Source organism: Pinus tabuliformis, chromosome J, assembly GCF_031772625.1.
Source record: "Pinus tabuliformis cultivar Carrire ecotype Pingquan chromosome J, CPIR1, whole genome shotgun sequence".
NCBI classification, from domain to species: Eukaryota; Viridiplantae; Streptophyta; class Pinopsida; order Pinales; family Pinaceae; genus Pinus; species Pinus tabuliformis.
Window position 1 is genome coordinate 131,861,182 of NC_142295.1, and position 10,093 is coordinate 131,871,274.

Consider the following 10,093-nt stretch of genomic DNA (forward strand, 5'->3'; position numbering starts at 1 on the left):
TTTCTTGGAATATCTTTAGTACAAGCATAAGGCTCTTTGATATTATAGTTAATATTAAAAGTAAAGGTAATATTAAGGCACGAGAGAATAATCATTGAGGATAAATCACCTCGTGTAGTTGTTTCATTCTATAGCTTACTCATATTATGTGAGCTTATTAACATATGGGCGATGGGTGGGTCCCTTTCCATCCGTTATAGCTGCTAAATAAGCATTCAAACATATCGACATGGCCTGGACCCCCAACCCCAATGGGTGATAGGCAGGTTCACCCTGCTATCACGCTATAGCCTATGGATTATGCTTGTCGCACCTATGTACATTGTTGTGTTGGCATGGCCAACAACGAGTATGTTAATGGTGTGTACATCATTGTTTTAGTGGGGCCAATGGGGAATATGTTAAAGGGGATGAACCAATGGTGGCCTGATGTGGTTCGTGGCAAATCTATGTAGTGACACTGTGTATGGTGGGGATAATGTAGGGTTTTAATAGCAAACAAGGCAAAAAAAGCAATCGCCACTAAAATTCTCAGAGACATGCTAAGTGATGCCAGTTCTCAAGAGGAGACATGAGCATAATTGATGACTCACGTCCATCCAGCTACATTAACAGTGAGAGATCGCTCATATCATAGTATGAGCTTTAATAATAGGGTAGCACCTATATGGATAAGTATGCAAAATGCATATATTTTCCTCTATTTTTTAGCCATTACCTCTGCATATCAATCATATTAGGAATACAACTACCGATAGATTATGACAAATTGATTATCCAAGTGAGAAAAGTTTGCATCGAATAATCTGATTTATTTGTGAATCTGTATGGATGTGTTGTGCAAGTTACGCATTTCCTTAGAACAAAACAATAAAGAGCAATTGCTATGTTGCCATCATTTCTACAGCTAACATACTACAATTAATATTAATATATGCATATTTCAGTTCATAGTTTTTTAACAACGGACTCCAATGAACATATATTAATATATGTGGGAGTGGGGAGCTCCACATAGTGAGTTAAGTTCATTGTGTGGAGCTCTGCACAATGAGCTTCCCCACATTCATTTTGATTTATTTGAACCTTTTGACCTAGTTAAAGATTCCAAATTATTAGTTTTCGAAGCATAGGATGGTGTTCTAGCCTCAACAGTTGTCAAAGAGGCTAAGAAACACTAGGACTCCATAACCCATAAAAGGTTTCAGGAAAATCCATCTAAAAGTGCCTTAATTAAGTTAATTAATCATAAAATTTTCCTAAGTCTGGAAAAATGTTTAATTAACAAGAATTAATTGAGGAAGGTGAGATTTCTCTAGAGACTCACACATATCGACTAGAAAATAATATCAACCATTGTTAAGATTTAATCTTGGTCGTTGGAGTCCCACAATGAGACTATAAGAAGAAGTCGATGGGTAGATGGAGGAGAACACTTGAGATCAATTTCCTTGGGCAGTTTGATTTCTCCAGAGAGCAACAACAGTCGTCGGAAGAGTTTGAGCCAGAGAAGAGAAGTAGAGATAGAGAGCGGCAGTGATAGTAAGTTTGGAGGAAGTTCTCCACATCTAGAGAGTAGCTTGTAGAGAGGCAAAAATAGCCACAGAGAGGCTGATGTGGGGAATACACAAAAGTCTTTAGAGGGCAATTTGATTTTGCTAGAGAGAAGTTCGTTTTTAGTTCCAAAGCGTTGGAGAGACAGTTTATCAGTCATCAGCAGACATGACATTTTGAGGATCAATTATTCCATGTTCCAGTTTTGCGCTAGGGTGATGCAGGGTCTGCGCATGCCAGTTTGGAGGACTCACTTGGAGCTGGAAGTTAGAGCCTGGATTGCTCATCGGGTGAGGAAAATTCCTCATAATATTTTTTTCCTGTGTTTTCTCTGTAGGATTTCCAAATTTTGGCTTCGTTGTAATCAAAATTTCTCACTTCTGCTTAATAATAAAAACACTTAGTTTTTGCACCAGTTTCCCGCATTAGGTTTTTCCAGGGACTTTTGTCCAAAAATAACGGTGTTATAATTGTGTGTGTGTGCGCCAGTGTTTTCTTAGTTTCCACTTTATCTCCCATAATATTTTTTATTTGTGAAGATTGTAGTGTGATTAATTTGTTATTGTCATAGCAATAAGCTGCTAAATTAATTAACGGTTAGAATAAATAATTCCTATTGCTGCAATAAAATTTCAGTGGTGAAATTTTTCACACAATTCTCATGCTTCAGATGCTCGCGATCATGCTCGTGTTTCATGTTATGGCCTAAATCTACCTCACGCTGAGAAAGGCAAGATCTAGGGTAACATCAAACCACGCTTAACCTGATAGCTAGCCCTATCAGGTCGGGAGAGGGCTCTCTCCTTGTCAATCTTAGAAGAATATGGTCAATAGAGCTTGAGATGACTAATGTAAATACTGAATTAGTCTAGGTATATGCCCAGAAGAGTTTGATTGAATTTAATATTGGTTTGCTAGCTCAAATGTGAAAGGTAGATTTGGGTCCAGGGAATGGACTCAGTCTTGCAGAGGTTTTTGTGGGGCGAGGTAGGCAAATGGTTTAGTACTTTGAAATAAGTGAGATGGAGAGTCTTAAGACTGGTGAGGAGTTGGAGAGGGCATGAAAGTATCAGGGATCCTCTTCAAACAATTGAAAACAGAAATAACTAAACAAATCCTAGGTAGAGCACTGCAACATCAATGAATTCTACCTTTATCCTTGATTTATTTAGTTAAGCTGGACAGAAAGAGATGATGGCATACATAAACACATGTAAACTTGAATTACAGAAGGAAAAACAATACCAAATCAACTTGCCACAAGAATCCCACAAAATGCTACAAACCCTGGTCTATTCCTTTGCCAAACTGCAGAGATGAATGTACAATAATGCTCAAAGCATTCACAAGAGTCCAACCTTTACAAATGACTGAAAAACTACTAGATATAGGCAACAAACAACTCATGCTAAGCTTTAGGGGTCGAATTCATGAGTTTAGGAGCTGTTTCAACAAGATCTAAACTAAGAACTGAAAAGTAGGCAGTGGAACAACTTGCCTCTAAAACCTAGGAAACTGATTCATTCAGTTTCAAACTACCTTTTCATGATGTATCTACCTCCACGAGTGAAATTTTAACATATTTACATCAAATTCCATCAAGTTACATCAAATTACATCATGAGTTTGACCATGAGAGAGAGAAAAGTCAAACTGAAAAAAAAAACTAGGTGAAAAAGCATAGTTTTTTGGAAAAAAAGTCAATTTTCCATCCTGTGCGCCGTGCCTCTGTCCCTGTGCACCACGCCTTTTTGCAACTGATTTTGGAGGCCTTTCCTTGCACCAAATTTGCTCCAAGTGGGCTTTTTGGAAAGGTCGGTCTGTTTACTTTCCAGAACAGGTGGAATTTTTGAATTTTGTGTCCATTTGCCCCTCCAAAAGTGAGTTCTCCCAACACTTCTTCCTGTGTGGCCAAAAGGGGGTGGAAAGGGCATTTTTGAGGTGTTTTTGACCCTTTTGGAAGCTCAAAACTTGACAAAATTTCTTGGCCATTTGTGGGCATTCATATTTTTGCATGAGGAATCCAAAAATGTTGAGTTTTCCTCCAAAGGAGGTCCCTAGCAAAAGCACGCGCCAGGTGGCGCGGCGCACCAGGCAGAAAAATCTGTGTTTTGCTCCAAAAATTCAAAATTGACAAAAAGTATCCCAAATTTCTTGAAATTTGGGCTGAGTGTCCTGCATCAAGTGCTATGTTGGGCTAAGGAATCCTCAGCCAAAATTTTGAGCTTGTCTTGCTCTTTCCTCTTCCTCAAAGCTTTCCTCAACTTGGCCTTCAAAGTCCTAATTCTTGCTTTGCAAACTTTGTTTCTCGCCAAATAGTGATAGGCCATGTGCCTCAACATCTTTTTCTCTTTGTTAGCCTTGTCCGAAAGCCTCTCCAAGTGCATGTTCATCTTCCCCAACGAATACTCCTTTTCATTCTCTATCTCTTGTTTAATGGAAGTCAAAGTGACATGGTCCACTTCGTCATTTTGCTTCTTCAGTTTCAACATTTCTAGCTCCATTAGGCTTTGCTTATCCTCCAACTGTTTGTTTTCTTTCTTGTTTGTCATCTATATCATCCTCGTGCATCTTCTCTTCACCTTTGCTTTGCTGCTTATCGTAGTCATATTCATTGTCTCTTTCCATTGTTTTCCCTTGGTTTTGAAAAATGTGATTATATATGAATGGTTTGTGGATAATAGTATGGAATAGGATGGAGAAATGGAATGGGCAGAGTGTATGGGGAAGGGAGTGTGGAAATGTATGTGTGAATAGGGTTTAAGGATGTGAGTATGGTTTAGGGAGTGAGTAGGATAAGTGTGTAGGGTTTTAGGGAGAGTGTGTAGGGTTTGGTGATGTGAGTAGGGCTTGTAGGGTTTGGGGATAATAGGAATTAGGTATTAGGGTTTAGAGATGCCAATTAGGGTTTGGGAGTAGTGGGATTAGGTATTAGGGTTTTAGGGTTTTGTGGATAGGGGGGTAGGATTAGTGTGAAAGAGAGAGGGAAAGGGAAATAAAATTTAGGAAGTGTGGTGGAGGGATGTGAAAATGATACAGGGGGTAAAACAACAAGAATTGACAATTTTGCAAACCCTAGGCAGTTTTTAGTGCAACTGTGCAACAAACTAGGGTTTGTATTTTCACCTATTAGAACACCATTAAAGCTGATAAAATCTCTTGAAAAGGCACTTTAGGATGCTTAAATTACTTGAGGAATGAAGCTTGCAAGAATTTAGAGCTTGGGAGGATCGATTTGGTGAAATTTAGGCTTGGAGGGCAGGTGCGTCGCGCCACTACCCAGGTGAGTTGCGCCTTTTTGCATACTAGTTTTGGAGGCCTTCCTAGTGTCAAAACTGGGCGCAAGATAGCTCTTTGGAAATCTTATTGGGTCTAATTTCCAACACAACTTGAATTTTTCAATTTGGAGTTCATTTTCCCTGTCAAAAGTCAAATCTCCCAAGACTGGTCAAAATGTGCAAAATGAGGCTGCCTAAAGGCAGAGTGTTGTTGCAGTCAACTTTTGAAGATCTTCCTCAACCCCAAATTGAGCTCATGATAGATAATTGGAAAGTTCTTTGTGTCTAGTTATAATTTGACTCATCAAGCAAGTCATTTGGCCAACCAAGGTAGGATAAATCTTGATTTTCCCAAGGTGACTTCAGAGGTGCATCAATTCTCCTGAGGCAACTGTATTTTTGACACTCTCTAAAACCATGATACCTATGTAAAAATTGAAGGAGTTTTTTCTTCCTTGGCCTATTTTAGACAAAAAACTCTCTCAGTTTTCCCAAATGCATCTTTTCTTGCTCAGAAACATCATTGGAGTAAAACTTATCCCGATGTGTGGAACAAGGGATTTGTCAAAATGAAGTGAAATGAACGCGATAAGGGGCTTCTAAATTCTTGAGAAAATTTTGGGAAGTAGGGAGGGATGTTAGGAAGCAGGGGAAAGGGAATTTCAAAGATTGAGTGAGGGGAAGGGGTCCAAAAGGGAAAAACACTGGCCTAGCCTAGAAAATTGTCAAATTGTAGCAAGAAACTAGGGTTTGTGCGAAAATGAGGAATTTGAGGGATATCAGTGATGGGAAGTGTTTAATAAGGTACACTAAGGATAGGGGAAGGTGTATGAACATCAGGATACAAGTTTTACTGATGATTTGATGATCCAAGAGAAATTACCTTCAAAACCCTAGGAGAGGGAAATGAACCTTACCTAGGCACAACTGAAGCATGAACAAGGTGTAAAATGACCCATTTGAACCTGACATGATGATGGCAACCCTTTGAATGATGGTACACTCAGCTGAAAGGTGACATGGACCAACATTTGGACAACTTTGAAAGGAGTGAAAACAAACCCTAGACCTCATACCTAGTGACCAAATTTTGCTTGAAAACTCACTGAAATGACAAAATTTGACCTTGACACCTTAAAATCACTTTGTAAGAGCATGTTTGATCACTGAAGGAAGGCTTCAAAGACTGACACTAACATTTCAGATGATCGAAATCCATCCATTGAAGCGAGCCCCAAATTGTGTTTCTTATGGAGATGGAGGAACATCACAGTCAATATTTTTTGCCTTATGAAGTGTAGTTCCCGAGTATATATAGTTCATTTCATGTATTTCTTTGGGTTTGGGTGCGAACAGATAGGTTGTAAGAGTTAGTAAGGACATATCAACCTTGATGTAACCTACAGACAACGAAATATCCCATTTGTTTGCTCCTTCATTTAATCCCTACAAGTATCCCACTTTAGAAGGCTCTTCACTATAACAATTATATTGTGCATTAGGCTTGCACTCTTTTCATAACTGCGCTATGCTCAAACCAAGTTTGCATCATATCCAGTAGAAGAGTCACTCTTTCCATCTAGCTACTGAAACAGGAACTAAGGGAACATAATCGGGATGCATGCAGAGCTGACACATAGCTACCCAAGTCTCGTAGCGCAACAATACTTTCTCGCATGTAGCTCCACAAGCCATAAATGGTTTTCAAGTGTTGGCTGACAAAGGAAAGAACAATAATATCATAAATTCATTGCCAACAATGAGATATGGCGTTGGATAGGCATTGTTCAATGTATCATGGCAACAACCATTAAATGTTATATCTTCTACCGTAAATAATTTCATGCTTATGTGTGTTTATTTTATGATTATATTGTTATTGTTAGATTCAAACCCAACTGCAGATTTCAAACAAATAATACACCGAAACCATGGTATACACAGAGACCATACCAACTTTCACAATATGCTCCACTCTTGCAAGCATGTATCAACATCAATTCACTCAAACAACTCCATGTTCATCTAAGAATGTATTCCAAATTTGGAAGCATGGAGGATGCAGACAAAATGCTTGAGAGCATAACCAAACCAGTTATTGTCCCTTGGAACACAATGATCAAAGCCTATGCCTACAAGGAGTTTTGTGATGAAGCACTTGAACTCTATTACCGTATGCAAAAGGAAGGAATGTGGCCAGACAATTTCATGTTTCCTTCTACCCTCATGGTGTGTACGATCCAATTAGCTTTTCAACAAGGTAAGGACATCTGTGAACCAAGAACAATGTATACAATCGACGACATCGTCAACGGGATCACTCTCATAAGGAGTAGTGTGGTTGATTAAAGACTAGTTGGATAAGCATTACCGTATAAACTGAGTGACCATATCTCATTAATTAGCTTTACTTATGCAGACAAGCAATGTGCGAAGCTTTCCACACAATGAAAGCTCCGCACAAGCAAACCTTTGCACATGTCTCGGTGGCCACTTGTAGAATCATAAAACAAACACACATACACATGAAATTATTTATGATAGAAGATATAACATTTAATGGTTGTTGCCATGATATATTGAATAGTGCGTTTCCAATGCCATATCTCTAACTCACAACGTCCAAAAATTCCATTGTGCTTACTTTGAAAAATTCGGTTCAATTCCAGAGAATGAAAAGACGTTATATAATTCGTTATGTCAAGTGAGGAGATGCTATAATGTGTTGTTGATTATTGATTTGAGTCATTGCAACATCCAATGTGTGGGAGTGAGCTAAGTTCAGTATGCAGAGCTCCACAAAATGAGCTATAAATGATTTCACTTTCTACTTTGGCATACGTAGTAATTTCAAATGTACGCAAGGTAACAATTGGAGAGGCATTTTGAAAAGGGCAATGATAAATCTCACTAACCAGAGTGACATTTGAAAAGCCTAGTAATCAAGCTCCGTAATAATGTGAGCGACATTTGAAAAGCCTAGTAATCAAGCTTTGTAATAATGCGAGCAACATTTGAAAAGGCTAGTAAAAATATTAGGTAATACAACTTAAAACCTGAGCGCTTTTGAAGAGCGTAACAAGTAGTTAAAATCCAAGCAGCAGTTGAAAAAACTACGTAATAATTTCATAAACGTAATTGGTGAATGTGAAACAACTGTGAAATTGTAAATCATTTCAGTAATGATAAAACTATATATTTAAAAATGCAAGATGTTAACTTGAAAATCATCTATATAAATGTACGATGTTAACTTGAAAATCCTAGATGAATAACATCTATAATTTATGTGCACGAAATTGTTGTTGATGTAATGGAGATGACCAACATCAGCTTATAAATATATTCATCACAACAACGTAGTTAAATCTTTGCATAGGCTTCACACTAGGAAGCTTCACATTTGTTAAGCCCCCCACCCCCCCCATAAAGGACATGCAACCACGTCAGTTCTGGCATCATTAGGCGAAGCAATAGCATAACAGTGTCAATGTTTGAGCACTCACCGACGAAATGACCACTCACAAAATTAGTTTTTTTTTTTTTTTTTAAATGAATTTTTAGGCACTAACAAATATCGAAAATAAAATGTCTTCCACTAGGGGAATTATGTCCCATCAAAGCTCACTGAGCCAATCGAAAATTAGAAATAAGATTTCCAGAAAGTTAGAAAAATATTTTGAATTTATGGAAAATAAAAATATTCAACATTTCATGAAAATTTGGTTAAAATTTCAACAAAAAAAAAATGCAAAAACATGCAAATTCAACGCAATTTGATCCCAAGGCAAATTCTATAGTCTGTGGCGAAGCAAGGACTAATAAACATTAAATCCAAATATTAATAAATCATTATATAGGTAGAAAAATTACTTGATAACCAAAGTATATACCTATATATTATAGGTGACCCTTCATGATTAAAGATGACAAACAATTTGGAATGGATGAGTAGATATATGAGGCTCTTTGAAGCGATTGCATTATTGCATAATAATAATAAAAGATTGTAATCTTATTGGAGAAAATATTTTGAGCCAATGTCTTAACAAACAATTTTGAATGTATGAGTAGATATATGAGGCTCTTTGAACCGATTGCATTATTTAACAAGCGCTACATAGTAGCTAGTTTCTATCGCTTAGTTCAAATATAACTAAATTAAAGTGAAATCATTGAATTCAAGTTAGTGTTAAGGTTTACAATCTGGTCAATTTAGGTTTTACTGGTTGGTAAATTGAGGTATTTTGTTAAATTATAATTACGCCATAAGGCGTTCCCCTTTGAGAAGAACTCCCTCGGTTGCCACTTTGCACTCTTCTTCACCATCAGATCTATTGTTAGGTGATTGAGGTTTCTTCCACCCTTATATCACATTGTTTTAACTGTCAACCAAATCTTGATTTGTTTAATCGTTCAACTTGTCAATCTTTACAATAATTATAATCCATGAACATCTGTCAATTGTGGGTTTCGACAAAGAATCAGAAATCATAATACATTTGGAAAGACTTTTGATGGAGACGCTGGCAAGTCTTTCTTGTCAATTGAACATCAGAGAGATCAACATTGAGGATACCAGTGGCATTGAAGCTAAGCATTCCGATGATCCAGATTTACAATCGGTTGATAATCAGGTTTAGATTTCTCTACTTTTAAATTAAAGAAAATAAAATATTGTAATGAAGTAGATCACACTGTAATTGTGAAATCTTCCATTAACCTGAATTTCCAGACAAGTTATAGTCATAGTTAAAAATTTCGCATGAGTAGTTCTCTATTTTACAATGGAGTCCGATAGTTAGAGTACGTGTACGCGTTTTTCAATCGTGAAAACAAGACTTTGTAATCACCAAGTTTATGGCATTGTGGTTGAGTATGCATACGCTTTTTGCAATAGTGAAAACAAGACTTTGTAATCACCAAGTTTATGGCGTTGTGGTTGTGGTTTTGGACTTAGTATTACATCAAATTTCATTGTATTGCATTTTGGAGTAACGATGTTTTGTTAAGAAAATACCATTCTGGATTTAGTATTAGATCGATTTGCTTTGCATTGCATTTTGGAGTAACAAAGTTTTGTTAAGAAAATATCGTTGTTCGATGCACACGTAGGTCTGGTTATCACATTTATCTCAGCTGTGAAACTTTGCCATTTTCATTTTTGCAATGTATTTTGATATTTTTTATGGGATAATTATAAGGAAAATTTTAGCAGTTAAATTTCAGGTGGTTTAAATTTTCAAGTTTTTTTCTTAAAA